At 33.2% G+C, this 13,100-nt stretch overlaps 2 protein-coding genes across 3 annotated transcripts in view; one reads left to right on the top strand and one right to left on the bottom strand.

Annotated features, from left to right (window-relative positions):
* Positions 1–2,161: 2,161 nt before the first annotated feature.
* LOC138136188 (serine-rich adhesin for platelets-like) overlaps positions 2,162–13,100 on the top strand; it is a 42,378-nt gene continuing 31,439 nt past the window's right edge. The window contains exon 1 of the mRNA XM_069055245.1: positions 2,162–2,296. The gene's annotated coding sequence lies outside the window, so the exon portion shown is untranslated. The remainder of the gene's footprint in view (positions 2,297–13,100) is intronic.
* Cad99C (cadherin-99C) overlaps positions 9,188–13,100 on the bottom strand; it is a 170,587-nt gene continuing 166,674 nt past the window's right edge. For both annotated transcript variants that reach the window (XM_069055246.1, XM_069055248.1), the window contains one exon: positions 9,188–9,198. The gene's annotated coding sequence lies outside the window, so the exon portion shown is untranslated. The remainder of the gene's footprint in view (positions 9,199–13,100) is intronic.

Genomic DNA, 13,100 nt, shown 5'->3' on the forward strand with positions numbered 1-13,100 from the left:
AAGAAGAAATGTTAAGAGAGGTAACAGAAAGAAATATACCTAACAAAGTGGGAAAATTCGTGATAAATCAGGAAAAATTTACAAAAAGACACATAAAACTAAACAAAAAGGGCAAAAAGAGATTATATTCTTCCAAAATACTCCAAAAAGGACAATGACAAAAAGCATTTAGGTATGCTAAACACTACAAAACTATGGCAAAAAATAGGCATTTAATGAAAGGACGAAAAAGACTAAAAACTTGCAAGAGACTGCAAAAATATCATAAAATAGCAGGTATATTATAGGTAGTACAAGGGACTGAAGTGAATAGTGAATAATATGAAGTAATATAAATAAACAATAATCATTTTGATGAGTTTGTTATATTTATGAACATGGTCCTACTTGGATTGCGCAGTAGGTAACGTCATAGCAACGGTGTCAACAAAATTTTTCAATTTAGTGCTGAAACGAAAAAGAAAGTAAAAGAAAAACGAAAAAGGACATAACATCTCTTCACTTTCCTCTAATATTGACTTATCATCAAATACAAATAATCGCCCATTTAGTTTCGTTAATTGTAATACCTAATGTAAGTAAATATCACTTATACTGTTAATTCAATTAATGGAGATTTATAAAGTTTAATTTTTTACTTTATATCCCTAGGGATTTGAAATGTCACTTTATGTCCCTAGGAACTAAAACAGTCCCTGTTATAAGGCATTAATGTTAGTAGTTTAGTCCCGGAAGTGCAAAAACATTTTTTATTAGAGACAGTAGGGGAAGCCGGGGCTCAAAGTCTCAATTTTAACATTTGATTTTTTTGTATTAAGAAAGAGCACTCACTGTTTCAAAATATTAAACCATACATAAAGCTTAAACATTTGGCTAAACACAGAAAAGGTTATTTTGTTACACAATGCGGTATAAAAAAGCTCAGGATAATTAAACACAGAATAATTCCAACAAGAGGAATATATTTTGTTTTTATAAAAAATAAATTGATTTTCTAAATAAACAATATAAACGACCAAACTTCTTCAGGCCTGAACTGACCTGTCCTGACCTGACAGACCACTAGGACCAGGCTGAGGACTCTCAAAATGTTCTTGGGCTCTGGGAGGTGTTATCTTTTCCTCAACAAAAATTCTTATTCCGATATTTTTGGCAACATTTAGTCCTTCAATCGACAAATTTGATCGCTGATTATCAAATAATAAAAAACAAGGATTCTCATTTGAACATTTGGTAATTAACCCTGGACATAATGAGACATTTCAGTCCCACAATGTAGTTACCGTGTTTGAGAAATAAATTCTTCTCCATAACCTCACAAAAGAAGATCACGTTAAATATAACACTGTAAAGCTGTTCACCAGCAGAATTTAGCAGTTCGAGATAAGAACTACATTCTAAATGATGCAAGTGTTAGGTAGGTATTAAGAAAACAGTCTGCAACCAAAACTTTACTTTTATTGGTAAAATTTACATGTTCTGTTCGCAAATCACAACGCTAAGATTTACAAGTTCCAAACTTTTATGGTACACGCAGTGTCACTCTCTGTTAATTATAAGGTTTGGAATTAGTGCTGACATCTCCTACTAAAGAAAATACCAAAAATTGAGTAATAGAGAAATGGAAAATTATTTTTCATCAACAGTCAAATTGTAGCTTACTGGTTTAATTTTGTTTTGGAACTTTTGGAAATAAAATAAATAGAAATTTCTGAAAAATTGTAAATCATGTTTTTTATTTTCACTTACTTTTTGACAAATCTTTATCCCACATAAATTTCAAGGATCACGAAAGATCCCAATCGATTTCACCTTGCGAGTATCACCCAATTCCCATCCGGCTGGTAGCCAATCGAAACTTGACTCATCGGCAACACTCTAATTAAACCAAGTGCAAAATTGCATTTTAATCACCGTGCACTAATCCAGCGATCGTGATCCGCCGTCGAGGCGGCCTTTCGTAAAGGTCACCTCGACGTTTCGACCCTCCACCTTCGGGACCACATCCGTCACGTTACAGTTCCGAATCTGGGAGCTGTGAACTCTTTTCCTAATCTTCCACAGTTTCCATCGCAATTGTTGGCCTTTGTTAGCAATGCGTGTGAGTGTTGTGAAAGGTCGGACCCTGGTTAGGAAACCACGGTGGAGAGAGCGATTGTTTGGGATCATCTCGACATCTTCCAGTGAAGCGCGCTCCGGTGTCTTCAGTCTTCTTCGCGCCGTCCGATGTTCTTCATCCGCACGCTCCGACTTGCAGTTCTAGTGATTGTTGTTGTAGTGTGACACTTACCACCAGGTGAGTCCAACTTCTGGAGGATGTGCAGTGGTATTCCCCCATAATCCTACCTCGTCTCCTGTACTTCCCCCAAATACACGATTTTTGTCTCACCTAGTTTTTTGTCAACGGCGAAATTAATCTGATCCGGCGAGAAACCGGTTTGATCGGTGTGGATAGGTCAGGTTTGTGAAATTATGTAAAGTATCGATGACACCGCCATAGCCGGTCCGGAATTGTCTCACATTGACTTCCGTCTCGGTGTTAATGTCTTTGTTAAATTTGCACATGTTGAGAAATTGTAAATTAATTTTTAATACGCTCGACGTCTTTCGTAATGTGGGACGGTCGTGGAAATGTCACTATGACTTTAACAAAAGATGCTAAATGTTTGCTAAATGATTTTCGTTTCGAAATCTTAAATTAAGTTATAATTTAGCGAAGCGGGAAATGGTGTTTATGCGTTTTGGAGATCTCGAATGAGAACCGATTAGAGCCTTGGTTAGATGAAATGTCACTTGATAACGTAACAGAAAATCTGTTTATGACCGTGCGAATTGTCTCTTACGAGGCTTTATTGCTTTATATAGTGCGTTCATAAAATATCTCCTCCACCATTTTGAATTTCAGTTTTATTGCACTTAAGAGTGATCTGAAATATTTCTAGATAAAACATCTCCCTTTGCTTCTTTTACTAACAAGTTTTCTTATTTTTAATTTTTCTTAAATTACAAGAAAATTTATTTTTATGAATCAATGAGCTAATCTACACAATTTTTAAATGAGGACTAAACCTATCAAGCCACCCAATTCATAAAACCTTGCTTCATTTTTGGAATTTACCCTAAGGTAATTTAAAATTTTTATTGACCATTCATTTTTGATTTATTGAATTTTCAAAATGGTCGAAAAATATTGACAATTCGTTATAGCTTTTAAGTTCATCAATCATCATTAAAATGGCGCCTGACCTACAGGTTTACAACACTTAGGTAGGTCTGAGCATACATTTTTTGAATTAAGTATAGCGGTCGGCCATGAAAACCAAGGTTTTTCAAAATATTTCTTTCTCGTCCTTTTTGGATGGATTTTGCTGAACTCTTTTAGTTGGTTTATATTTCCTAATTAATAATTCAAGTTTTAATTAAAAACTTTGAACTCTCCAAAATGTCTTAGAAACCAAAAAAAAAAGTGCAAAGCATCTTGACAAATTGATAAATGCTCAAATTCAACCTTGAAAGGTTGGTTGAGTTGTTCCACTAATGCTTCAGTGAGATATGCAAGATCCTAAATCACTTCTCCACATCTGTTCAATAGGAGACAGTTCAGGCCACAACGCAGGCTAATTGACCGTTTTCTCCAGGAATTCCGTTGTTTATTAGAATTGTATCGGTGAAAATGGGTTTTTGTTTCCTTAAAATCCATATTAACAGATGCTTGTTTCCTTAAAATCCATATTAACAGATGCTCCATCAGAGATTCGCTAATCGAAACTAGTAATACATTGTACCTTTTCTTGAGGATTTTTTCAAAGTCAAATGGGTCATAAAATAAATTACAAGTTTTTATCTTCTCAGATTCTCTTTTATAAAACAAAATAATTAAGACAAGATCATCATTTATATTTTATTAGCTGTTGACCCTGCTTCGCCCCGAGTGGTTTCATCTTGATCTTGATCTTCATCTCATCTAGATCTTCATCTTGATTTTCATCTTCGTTTTCATCTTGATTCAATCCTAATTGAATTTAAATTTTAAATGACTACTTGAAAATTTCCAATTAATTTTTTTGTCAGAAAATTGAACATACGCATAGGGGTGCTACTCCCCACCCCTTGCAAAGTGGTGGATGATTTGTATAATGCAACTTAAGTTACAAAACACTGTAACTATTGTTGAAAATTTTATCAAAATTACACTGATAATTCTCTAATTAAAAACGTACAAGAGGTACATATATACATAAAGAGATATTAGTAGTTTATTTAATGAGTTCGTGTGTAAATCGGGCCTTTTTTCTTGCAAGTGGGCCATTTTTAAACGCGAGTGAAACGAGCGTTTTAAAGCTCCACGAGTGCCAAAAAAGCCCAATTTACACACGAACGAGTTGAATACAACATTTTTTTGTACGGCGAGCCCCTTAAAGGCTCCAAATCGCTTAAAATCTTTAAAATTAGCTTGACGTTTCGTTTTCACAAGTTGTGACATTTATCAAAATCCGTTCACACAGGAGAAAATTCTCAAATTCTGACAGCTCGAACAAAAAATATTTTTTATACAATATACATATACATTTTTCGTTTTATAATAGTTGAGTCTTGTGTTTGTGGTGGACGTAGTGGTGGTCCGGTTTTTTATTTCTTTTATTTGTTATCTAAACCAGTGAAGCTCTTTCGAATTTACACTACCAACCATAAATATTTAATAATTTATTGAACATCCTGGTCATGAGGAATTGAGGACAACTCTAATGGTGATAATGGTTAAGAGTTAGAGCTCTCAGGTTGGTGAACTTTAAAGTGACCAAAACAGAAAACGTAAATTGCTACACCATTTTTCTTGAATGCATATTTGTTAAAATAAAATTTTGGAAAATTAAAAAAAATTAATCTGAGGGTTCAATTATTATTATTCTGTTGTTCTTTCCTTGAACGTGGCCAGCAAAGCTTCTAATAATTTTTTATCTAATTTTTTTATTAACTACAGCTTAACCTACATAAGTAAACTTACCAATATGAACTAAATGTCAACTGTGTTTTAATAAAAAGTACATTCAAAAAATGCACGGGTCGCTCCAAACAGGTTATTTTCTGAACGCCCGTTACTTCTGTTTTGATTAATCCAAGAGTCAAGATTAAAAAATTAATGTAAATTGCAAATAAAAAAAAGTATTTGGCATTAAAATTCCAGTAAAAATTATTGTTTCATTCAACAAACTTCAAAAACTTCCAAAACAATTTTTTTGGATTTGTTTTGGTCTTGTTTCTTTTACAACACTTTAGAGAAAAAAATTATTTTCGTTGTACCACTTGTTCAAAATTATTTGAACCATTTCCGAAGCGGAAGTGACATAACTCGCTCATCACTTTCATATTTACTTAATCGACATATCTGGTAAATAGTTTAATAGACGAATTTTACTACCCAATGAAGATGCACTTTCGCTTCGGCGAAAAGGTCGCAAAGAAAGCATCACCTACGACAGCTGCTGAAGATCTTCACCGCAAGTGAATGTTGTCCGAGCATAAATCACCAACACACAAACATCCATCCTCGATCTAAATACCTGTTCACAATTCCAGCCAGTACTTCTACTACGCTACGCTACGTCGTTGCGCAACACTAATTTTGTTCGTCAATTTTGATTAATTTTTCGGTTTGGCACAATTGACAGATTTCAGCGCCAGGTCCATCTGCACTGCGTTTGCATAAGAGGATGCGCAGATTGTGGCGAGCTTATCGATAAGATCATCGCCGGTTACATAATTCGGCAAGAGGATTAGTGTGTTAAGTAATGACATACGCGAACTGGTAGAATGTGCATCTAGAAAAAAATCAATAAATAAATAGTGGGTCAGCGAGAAATGTTAACACGACTAAAATAATTGTTAGAAATGTCAACTCTTCTAATGCTGCGAAGTGGATAACGTGGGATTTAATTAAGGGTAGTGGGGGTGGATTCGTATTGGTTGGTATAGATTTTATACAGAACAAAATAAATTAAAACACTAGGTATACAAGCGTTCTAAACATGTTCAATAGGATGTAGTTCAGGCCAAGATGGAGGTTAACTGTTTTCTCAGTTGTAGAATTGTTCTAGTAGAAACGCTTGTTTGCATATTTTGTGTAAACAGATTCAAAAAAATTGTACAGTGTTTCGAAATAAAATTAAAAAAATATTTTGAAGATATGCTTTTTGGGTGAAGTGAATTTATACCTAAAGTTGTCGCCTGTTTCTGAAAGAGAACTAAGTAAGAAAAATTCATCATTTCTATTATGAACAATATGTTAAAAAACTATACAGGGTGATTTTGAAAGTTGTGCAGATATTTTAATCACGAGCTACTGGCTTCATGTAGAACTCGGAAAAAATATTTAAAAAATTCTATGTCAAAAAATAAAATGACATTTATTTTTTGAGCTGCATTTTTTTAAATTGCTTTTAGTCTTCTACGTTGTCAAACAACCTCGTAGGTGAAATTTCGGCACATTTTAAAAATACACCCTGTATATCATATTTTATAAAACGTAAAATAAATGTCATTTTATTTTTTGACATAGAATTTTTTAAATATTTTTTCCGAGTTCTACATGAAGTCAGTAGCTCGTGATTAAAATATCTGCACAACTTTCAAAATCACCCTGTAGAGAGGAGAAAGAAATTCTTATTCCTACCCATTTGGTGAAGACATTATTTTGACAAAGTCTATTTGCTTAAAGCAAAAATTATTTTACATTCAACTACTTTGTACGATAATCTACACTTCCTCTTGTTCACAACACAAATACTGTTGTGAAAGTAGATTCATAAGGCAGATGTTTTGATTGGTCATTTAAATAAAACTTCCTTACATAAAGCCATAACCAGAGTTTTACATAAACACAATTCAATTCACATGTGTATGTTTTTGAACGCCATTTTGAATAAAGATAGTGTAAACAAATTGACAAACCCATTTGTTTTAAATAGTCTACGTTGTGAAGTATCGGCTGTTCATTTAAATTTCCTGTCAAAGTTGGCATTGATTGTGAACGCACCACGGATATAGATCACGGATCAGCTGTTTAAATCTGAGCTCACTGTTTGCATTGTTTGTGATTTTACTCCACAAAATGACAAGTGGTGCGTTCACAATCGACTCTTCACTGCCAACTTTAGAAATTTAAATGAACACCCGATATATCACTTGTTACAAAGTGAAGCTATTTATATTAAATAAGATAATTATTTTTATAATGTTTTATTGTAGTTTTTGATAATTGTTGAATAATTTCAATTAAATAATTTCAAATTTTATTTCACTTTAGACTACATTTTACACATTACACTTCATAAAATTGGACAGATAAGACAGATTTTTTATTGATTCATTTTTTTAATTTTTATAAACGAGAAGCTTTGATTTAAAAATGTGAAAATATGTATTTTTTTTTCTTGTCCCATTATAACAAAGAAAAAAAGTTTGTCGACTTGCATTTCATACAATCAGACTTTTTGTACTTCAAGAATGAGCCTACGAAAGGACGTGTTTAAAGATTGTCAAAACACCAAAATCGGATAAAAATATATGGAGGCATCGCGGTGCTCATGTGGCGTGGCGCTAACTAACAACGATTGTTAGGAATGCGTGACAGCAGTTGACATTTTTTACATCTCGTTCGCGTAACATGTAAATGAGATACACTTTTTCTTTTTTGCACGCGTGCCTACTCGCTAATCTTGCAATTTAAACGACTAAACTGTTAGTGTTAGGCGAGGACGATGTCCAAGAGAAATTTAGAGCTTCTGGAGATCTAAAATGAGGTCTGGATTGCGATATCCAAGTCAAATGATATAAACGAGTGTTGTCAAAATTAGTAGAGGTACAAGAATAAAAAATAAAAATAAATAAAACAACCTCAAAATTGCTGCAATACCGTGTGGTTTCCTCTTCATCACACTCACGTTACTCGATTAGAAACAATACAAAGAAAATCTATTAACTATTTATTACGTAAATTAAATAAAGGTAAATAAGTTTATGACCAGAAAAATTAAAAATGATATTTACTTTAGCTGCTACAAACTATTTCATAACTCAGTGTCAGTTGATTGTATTGCTCTCGTGAAGATATTTTACAGTAGAGTGGATAGCTTTTAGCACTCGTAGCTTAAATATTTTTGTTGCATCTTTTTGCCGAGTCATATATGGTTATGGTCAAAAACTTTCTGTCTTAGATATGGTTGAATGACATTTCAAATGATATTTTCAATATTTTAATATGGCATTTTTGAAATTATTATTTAGCTGTAGTGTTGATTTTCGTGCTTTGCTATTATTATTATTACTACTAAAAAATAATCAATAGAGGTTGTTGGAAATGAAATTCTCCACATCTATTCAATAGGATTCAGTTCAGGTAAAGATCCAGGTCAGTCGAGTGGTTGAGCTAATAATGCAGTATATAAATTAAACATTTTTTTATCCTTACCTTTTATGTTTTATCCTTGTTAAGATAAGATTCACAAAAAGGACGGTGTAAATTAGAAAGTCATCTCTTACTGAATTAGTAAATCACCATATTGGTGAAAAATTGTTTTACTTTTACTTACGTAAAATAGGTTTCAAGAAGTTTTCGTCACCGTTTTGACAATATTTTGTAAATTTTGGCAGGAGTCGTTAATCTTATTCGTTTTTTAAATCATCCTTTTTAGTAAGGTAAGATGATTAATTATTAATTTAACCATATTGAGCAATCAAATTGCAAGTTAGCAAGAAACATGTGTTCGTCGTATTTATAAAAACAAATAGTTACTTAATAACATGTGCGAATTCTCCAGATAGAGTTCGAAAAGATTTTAAATTATAAGTCATAATATATCGGGTGTTCATTTAAATGTCTTCTCAAAATTGGCGTTGAAGAGTCGATTGTGAACGCACCACTCGTCAGTCTGCAGAGTAAACAAACAACGCAAAGAGTGAGGTTAGATTTAAACAGCTGATCCGTGATCTATAATCTGTGGTGTGTTCACAATCGACTCTTCAACGCCAACTTCGAGAAATTTAAATGAACACCCGATACTTTACATTATGTGTTTGCTTTCTAGTCTAGTTATTTTGAAATATTTTCAATTTATCCAAATAGTCTTGTTGAATCGTTCAAATTTCCAAATATGGAAAAATGCTCTCCTCTCACAATATTTTTTGCAAATTTTTTCAATATGTGTCTTGGATTTCTTCCTAAATCTTGCACTTTTTTTCTTCTCCTCTATTCTTCCTACTGAACTTTGTTGCTTTGTTTTCCTTCACAATTCCCCGTTTACAAAATTGTTAGCTTGCGGTAATTAGGAATTAAAAAATGTGCACAAATCAAGCTTTAGACTATAAAGAAATTAAACTAAAAATTAAAATAAACATCTAGTTCTGACGCTTCGAACGCCGTGCTTAGATTAAAATCGAAAAAGAGCTAAGCGCGAGGCGAGCTCGTTACAGCGCAATATATCCGGAACAACTTTGTCATTACTGCTCACCTTCCTGACGTCCTACCACAAAGTGTAGGACACAGTTAGGACTTTTCCCTTTTTGATAGACTTTCTTTGAAGGAAATCGTTCCATCAGCTCTTGGACTGCCAAAACGTCCAAAATATTTTTTGAATGTCACAACTAACCTAAAAAGTATGTGTTTAAATACATAATAATAATAACAATAACATTCCTCTATAATTCAACAAAAAATTCAACAGTGTTTTTAGTACATATTTGCAAAAGATTTTTAAAAGTGCAAATCCAATACTTCACAATATTTCGCAATTCTGCATCTAATTTACATTTGACACTTTTCATTTTGACATTTGACATTTTCAGTCAAAGACACGAAAAATACTTTTTGAGTGCACGTTTTTCGCCGAAGCCTCCTTGTCTTCAGCACCTCTATAATTAAATTGCAACATTTTGCATCGGTCTTATTAGATCCTCCGCTTTGTTTTTTCTACATTAGCGGCATAGGTCAAAGTTACACATCGCGCCGTTGCGCAAGCGTAACCGTAACAGGATTATGTAAAAAAATCGATTGAATTGTTCCACGCATCTGATAAGCCGGCAGGAAATCCCATGCCAGGCCGGAATAAGAATGAAGACTTTAGTTGAATTAAAATAATAATTAGATGAAGGGGAAAGTTGCTCATCTCTTCAGCTTTCATCGTGTGGCGTTCACAGCGCGTGGAACGCTACCGGAGCGCGTTCCCATCGGCGATATTTTTTCAATTATTTTTTAATTGTGTCGATTTGCTCCGTTTTGTTTGTTTTTTTAATATGAAATTGTGACCGACATTTGGTAATTTCTTATCGCGAGATCTGCACATTCTTCGCTTATTGATGGTTCGAGATGGCTCGAGGCGCTCCCATTTCGGTAGTGTAGCAATGGGTCGATTTTCATGGCTCGAATTATTAATTATCGAATTAATGCGATAAGCTGGGGATTTAAAGGTCGCGATGGGAGTAGGATGTTGCGAAATTGGAGTTGGTGGCATTTTTGAAGGAAGCCAAGAGGGCAACTGGAAGATGATTGATTGGGAAAAAGACTAAATATTTTTTGTGTCATATTGGGAAATTTTAGACAAATTGCAAACAGTTTAACGACACGAGAGAGAAAGAAACTATCATATAAATACTACTAACGTAACTTAAAAAAAAAAAATGTATAGATATTTTTTTGTAATTGCTATACAAGGTGAATGTGAAAGTTGTAAAATGTTCTTGAGCAATATGTTTAAAATGGTTCCAAAGCAATCAAAATTTCAAATTAACCATCGATGTCTCTCAAAAATGGATTAAACAATAATTTTTAAAATGTATTGTTCTTTGCAAATCTGACATCATTCCTGTTCTGTTTTGGCAAAGTTGTTCAGTCTTATTTCACTAAAATATTTGCATGTAACGAATGAAAGAAGGAAGGAAATGAGATTTGGTCGACAAAAAAATATTATGAAACTCAAATAAAAATCGGTACATCTATTAACATTTGACTTGATATTTCGTAGATGTTATCCGAAATTAATTAATTCTACAATGTTTGGTTATAAAAGTTTGTCATTATTGTGGTACCAAGTAGAATGGCTTCTGCTGTTTATTTATGTAGAGTTGTGAGCGGTAGAAAGTTACAAAGTATTACTAAACAATAACAGTAAAATTTTTGTAGATCTCACCTGGTAGATAATTGTTTTTATAATGCAGATTGGCAACATTTTAATTTTTCATTCTTAACATTAATATTATTTGAAAGTGTGGCCCAGCGTTACATTAGTGTAGAGGCCTTGGATTCTGTCATGGGCTGTGACCTTGGAAATATCTGCGCGAAGGCGGAGCGATAACCAGTGGAAAATCTGTAAATGAAAACTGAAAAAAAAATTTTTTTGTTAGTATTTGTAATTTTAGTGGACTCGTTTTCTGCACAAACCAAACCACAATCCTAAGTCTTCGGGTGCACTCGAGAAACAAACAATCTGAGGTGACGTTGCAGATTTGTAAAAATTTTCGAAATAAGATTGCTGAAATAATTACCAAACCGATTCTCTCTATTATTAACATAGATAAAACGGTGGCATTTTCACAATTTAGGTCTTCGATTTATTGTCCTTCCAGCTAGCCCAAATAAGACAGTCAAAATTAAAATTGCTATCTTGCCCAACACTGATCCACTTTAGATAATAAGAAAAAGCCGCACTTCTAAAGTGCAACATCACCTTTAGACGTGCATAATTATCCACTTTTGTGCACACCTCACAACGGCAATTAACAGGAGCATTGCAACTCCTTCGACATAAATGTAACAATAACATTGATTATTCCATGAACTGAAGAAGCAATACGCTATTAGCCAACATACAAAGCAACAATAAGTGTGTGTTGGACAATTAAAAAATAATATCGCTACAATAAACACCAATTACATGAATACATTCTCGTGATTTTTTAGGTCACAGATTCTTTATTAAAAATTGTCAAAGCACTGGAATTGGCTGTTGTTGGAATCGTCTGTAACACACTTGTGTGAAATGTGTGTTACGTAAATAACGGAAGATTCTTCCTGTCTCGTTGTAAAAATCAGTTGCAATGAGATGAGCTGTGGTTTAATTAAGAGCTGTTAATGTCACTGATCTACATAACAATGTAGAGAGCGACGAGATTCACACACTGGAATTTTACTGTTTTTGTCTAAAATGGTAACAGTTAAGAGAGGCAACTCTTGATGGTACTCGTACTACAAGTTGATTGGGAATTTTAAATTTCATGATTTTAGCAAAGGATGTACGGAAAAAACTTTCTTTAAAGGAAAACTTGGGCAGGATCGATATTCTAAAATAAACAAAGCAAAATGTTCAAAATCTCTAAAATGTGTCTAATGAGATAATTTGGAAAAATTCAATTAAGAGGAAAATGTGATGGTGCTGAAGAAAGTAATTTTCCCTAATTAGTACCAAATTAGTACTAGAAAAGATACCTGATGTGTATTGAGAGATTGAAGAGAAACGAAATATGTTTGTTTGCGTTGATAATAAGGAAATTAAAATTTTGCAAGATAACATAAATACCTATATATATTTTTTTTCCTTGTAACTTTTGGAATTGCAAATTTCTTATTCTATTTTTTGTATTGTGTCCAGAAAAATAAGTAATAGATGAAGAACCTATTTGAAAGACAAAGTTCAATTAAATGATAAAGACTCTTACCATTAAAATATGGCGTACCACAGGGGTCTGTTTCGGACCCGATATACATAAATAACCTACATAAAAACACACAAAATCCAAATGTAACGTTGTTTGCCGTTGATGATGAAAAATTCATTACAAAAGACATTCTAGTAAATTCAAGGTAATGACGGAATTCCTGGAGGCAACGCTCGATTGACCCTCATTGTCGCCTGAACTATCTCCTATTGATCAGATGTGGAAGAGTAAAAGTGTGATTTTGCAACAATATTTCTCACAGAGATACTTCGAAAGTTTGTGGAACAACCAGCTAAAATTTTAACACATTTTTATAATAATTTCCATAATCTAAGCAGTGGTATGAGAGTCAAAATGGTATCTACTTTAACATTTTGAAACAAACCACTTCAACT

The sequence above is a fragment of the Tenebrio molitor genome, chromosome 8, assembly GCF_963966145.1.
Source record: "Tenebrio molitor chromosome 8, icTenMoli1.1, whole genome shotgun sequence".
Classification (NCBI taxonomy): domain Eukaryota; kingdom Metazoa; phylum Arthropoda; class Insecta; order Coleoptera; family Tenebrionidae; genus Tenebrio; species Tenebrio molitor.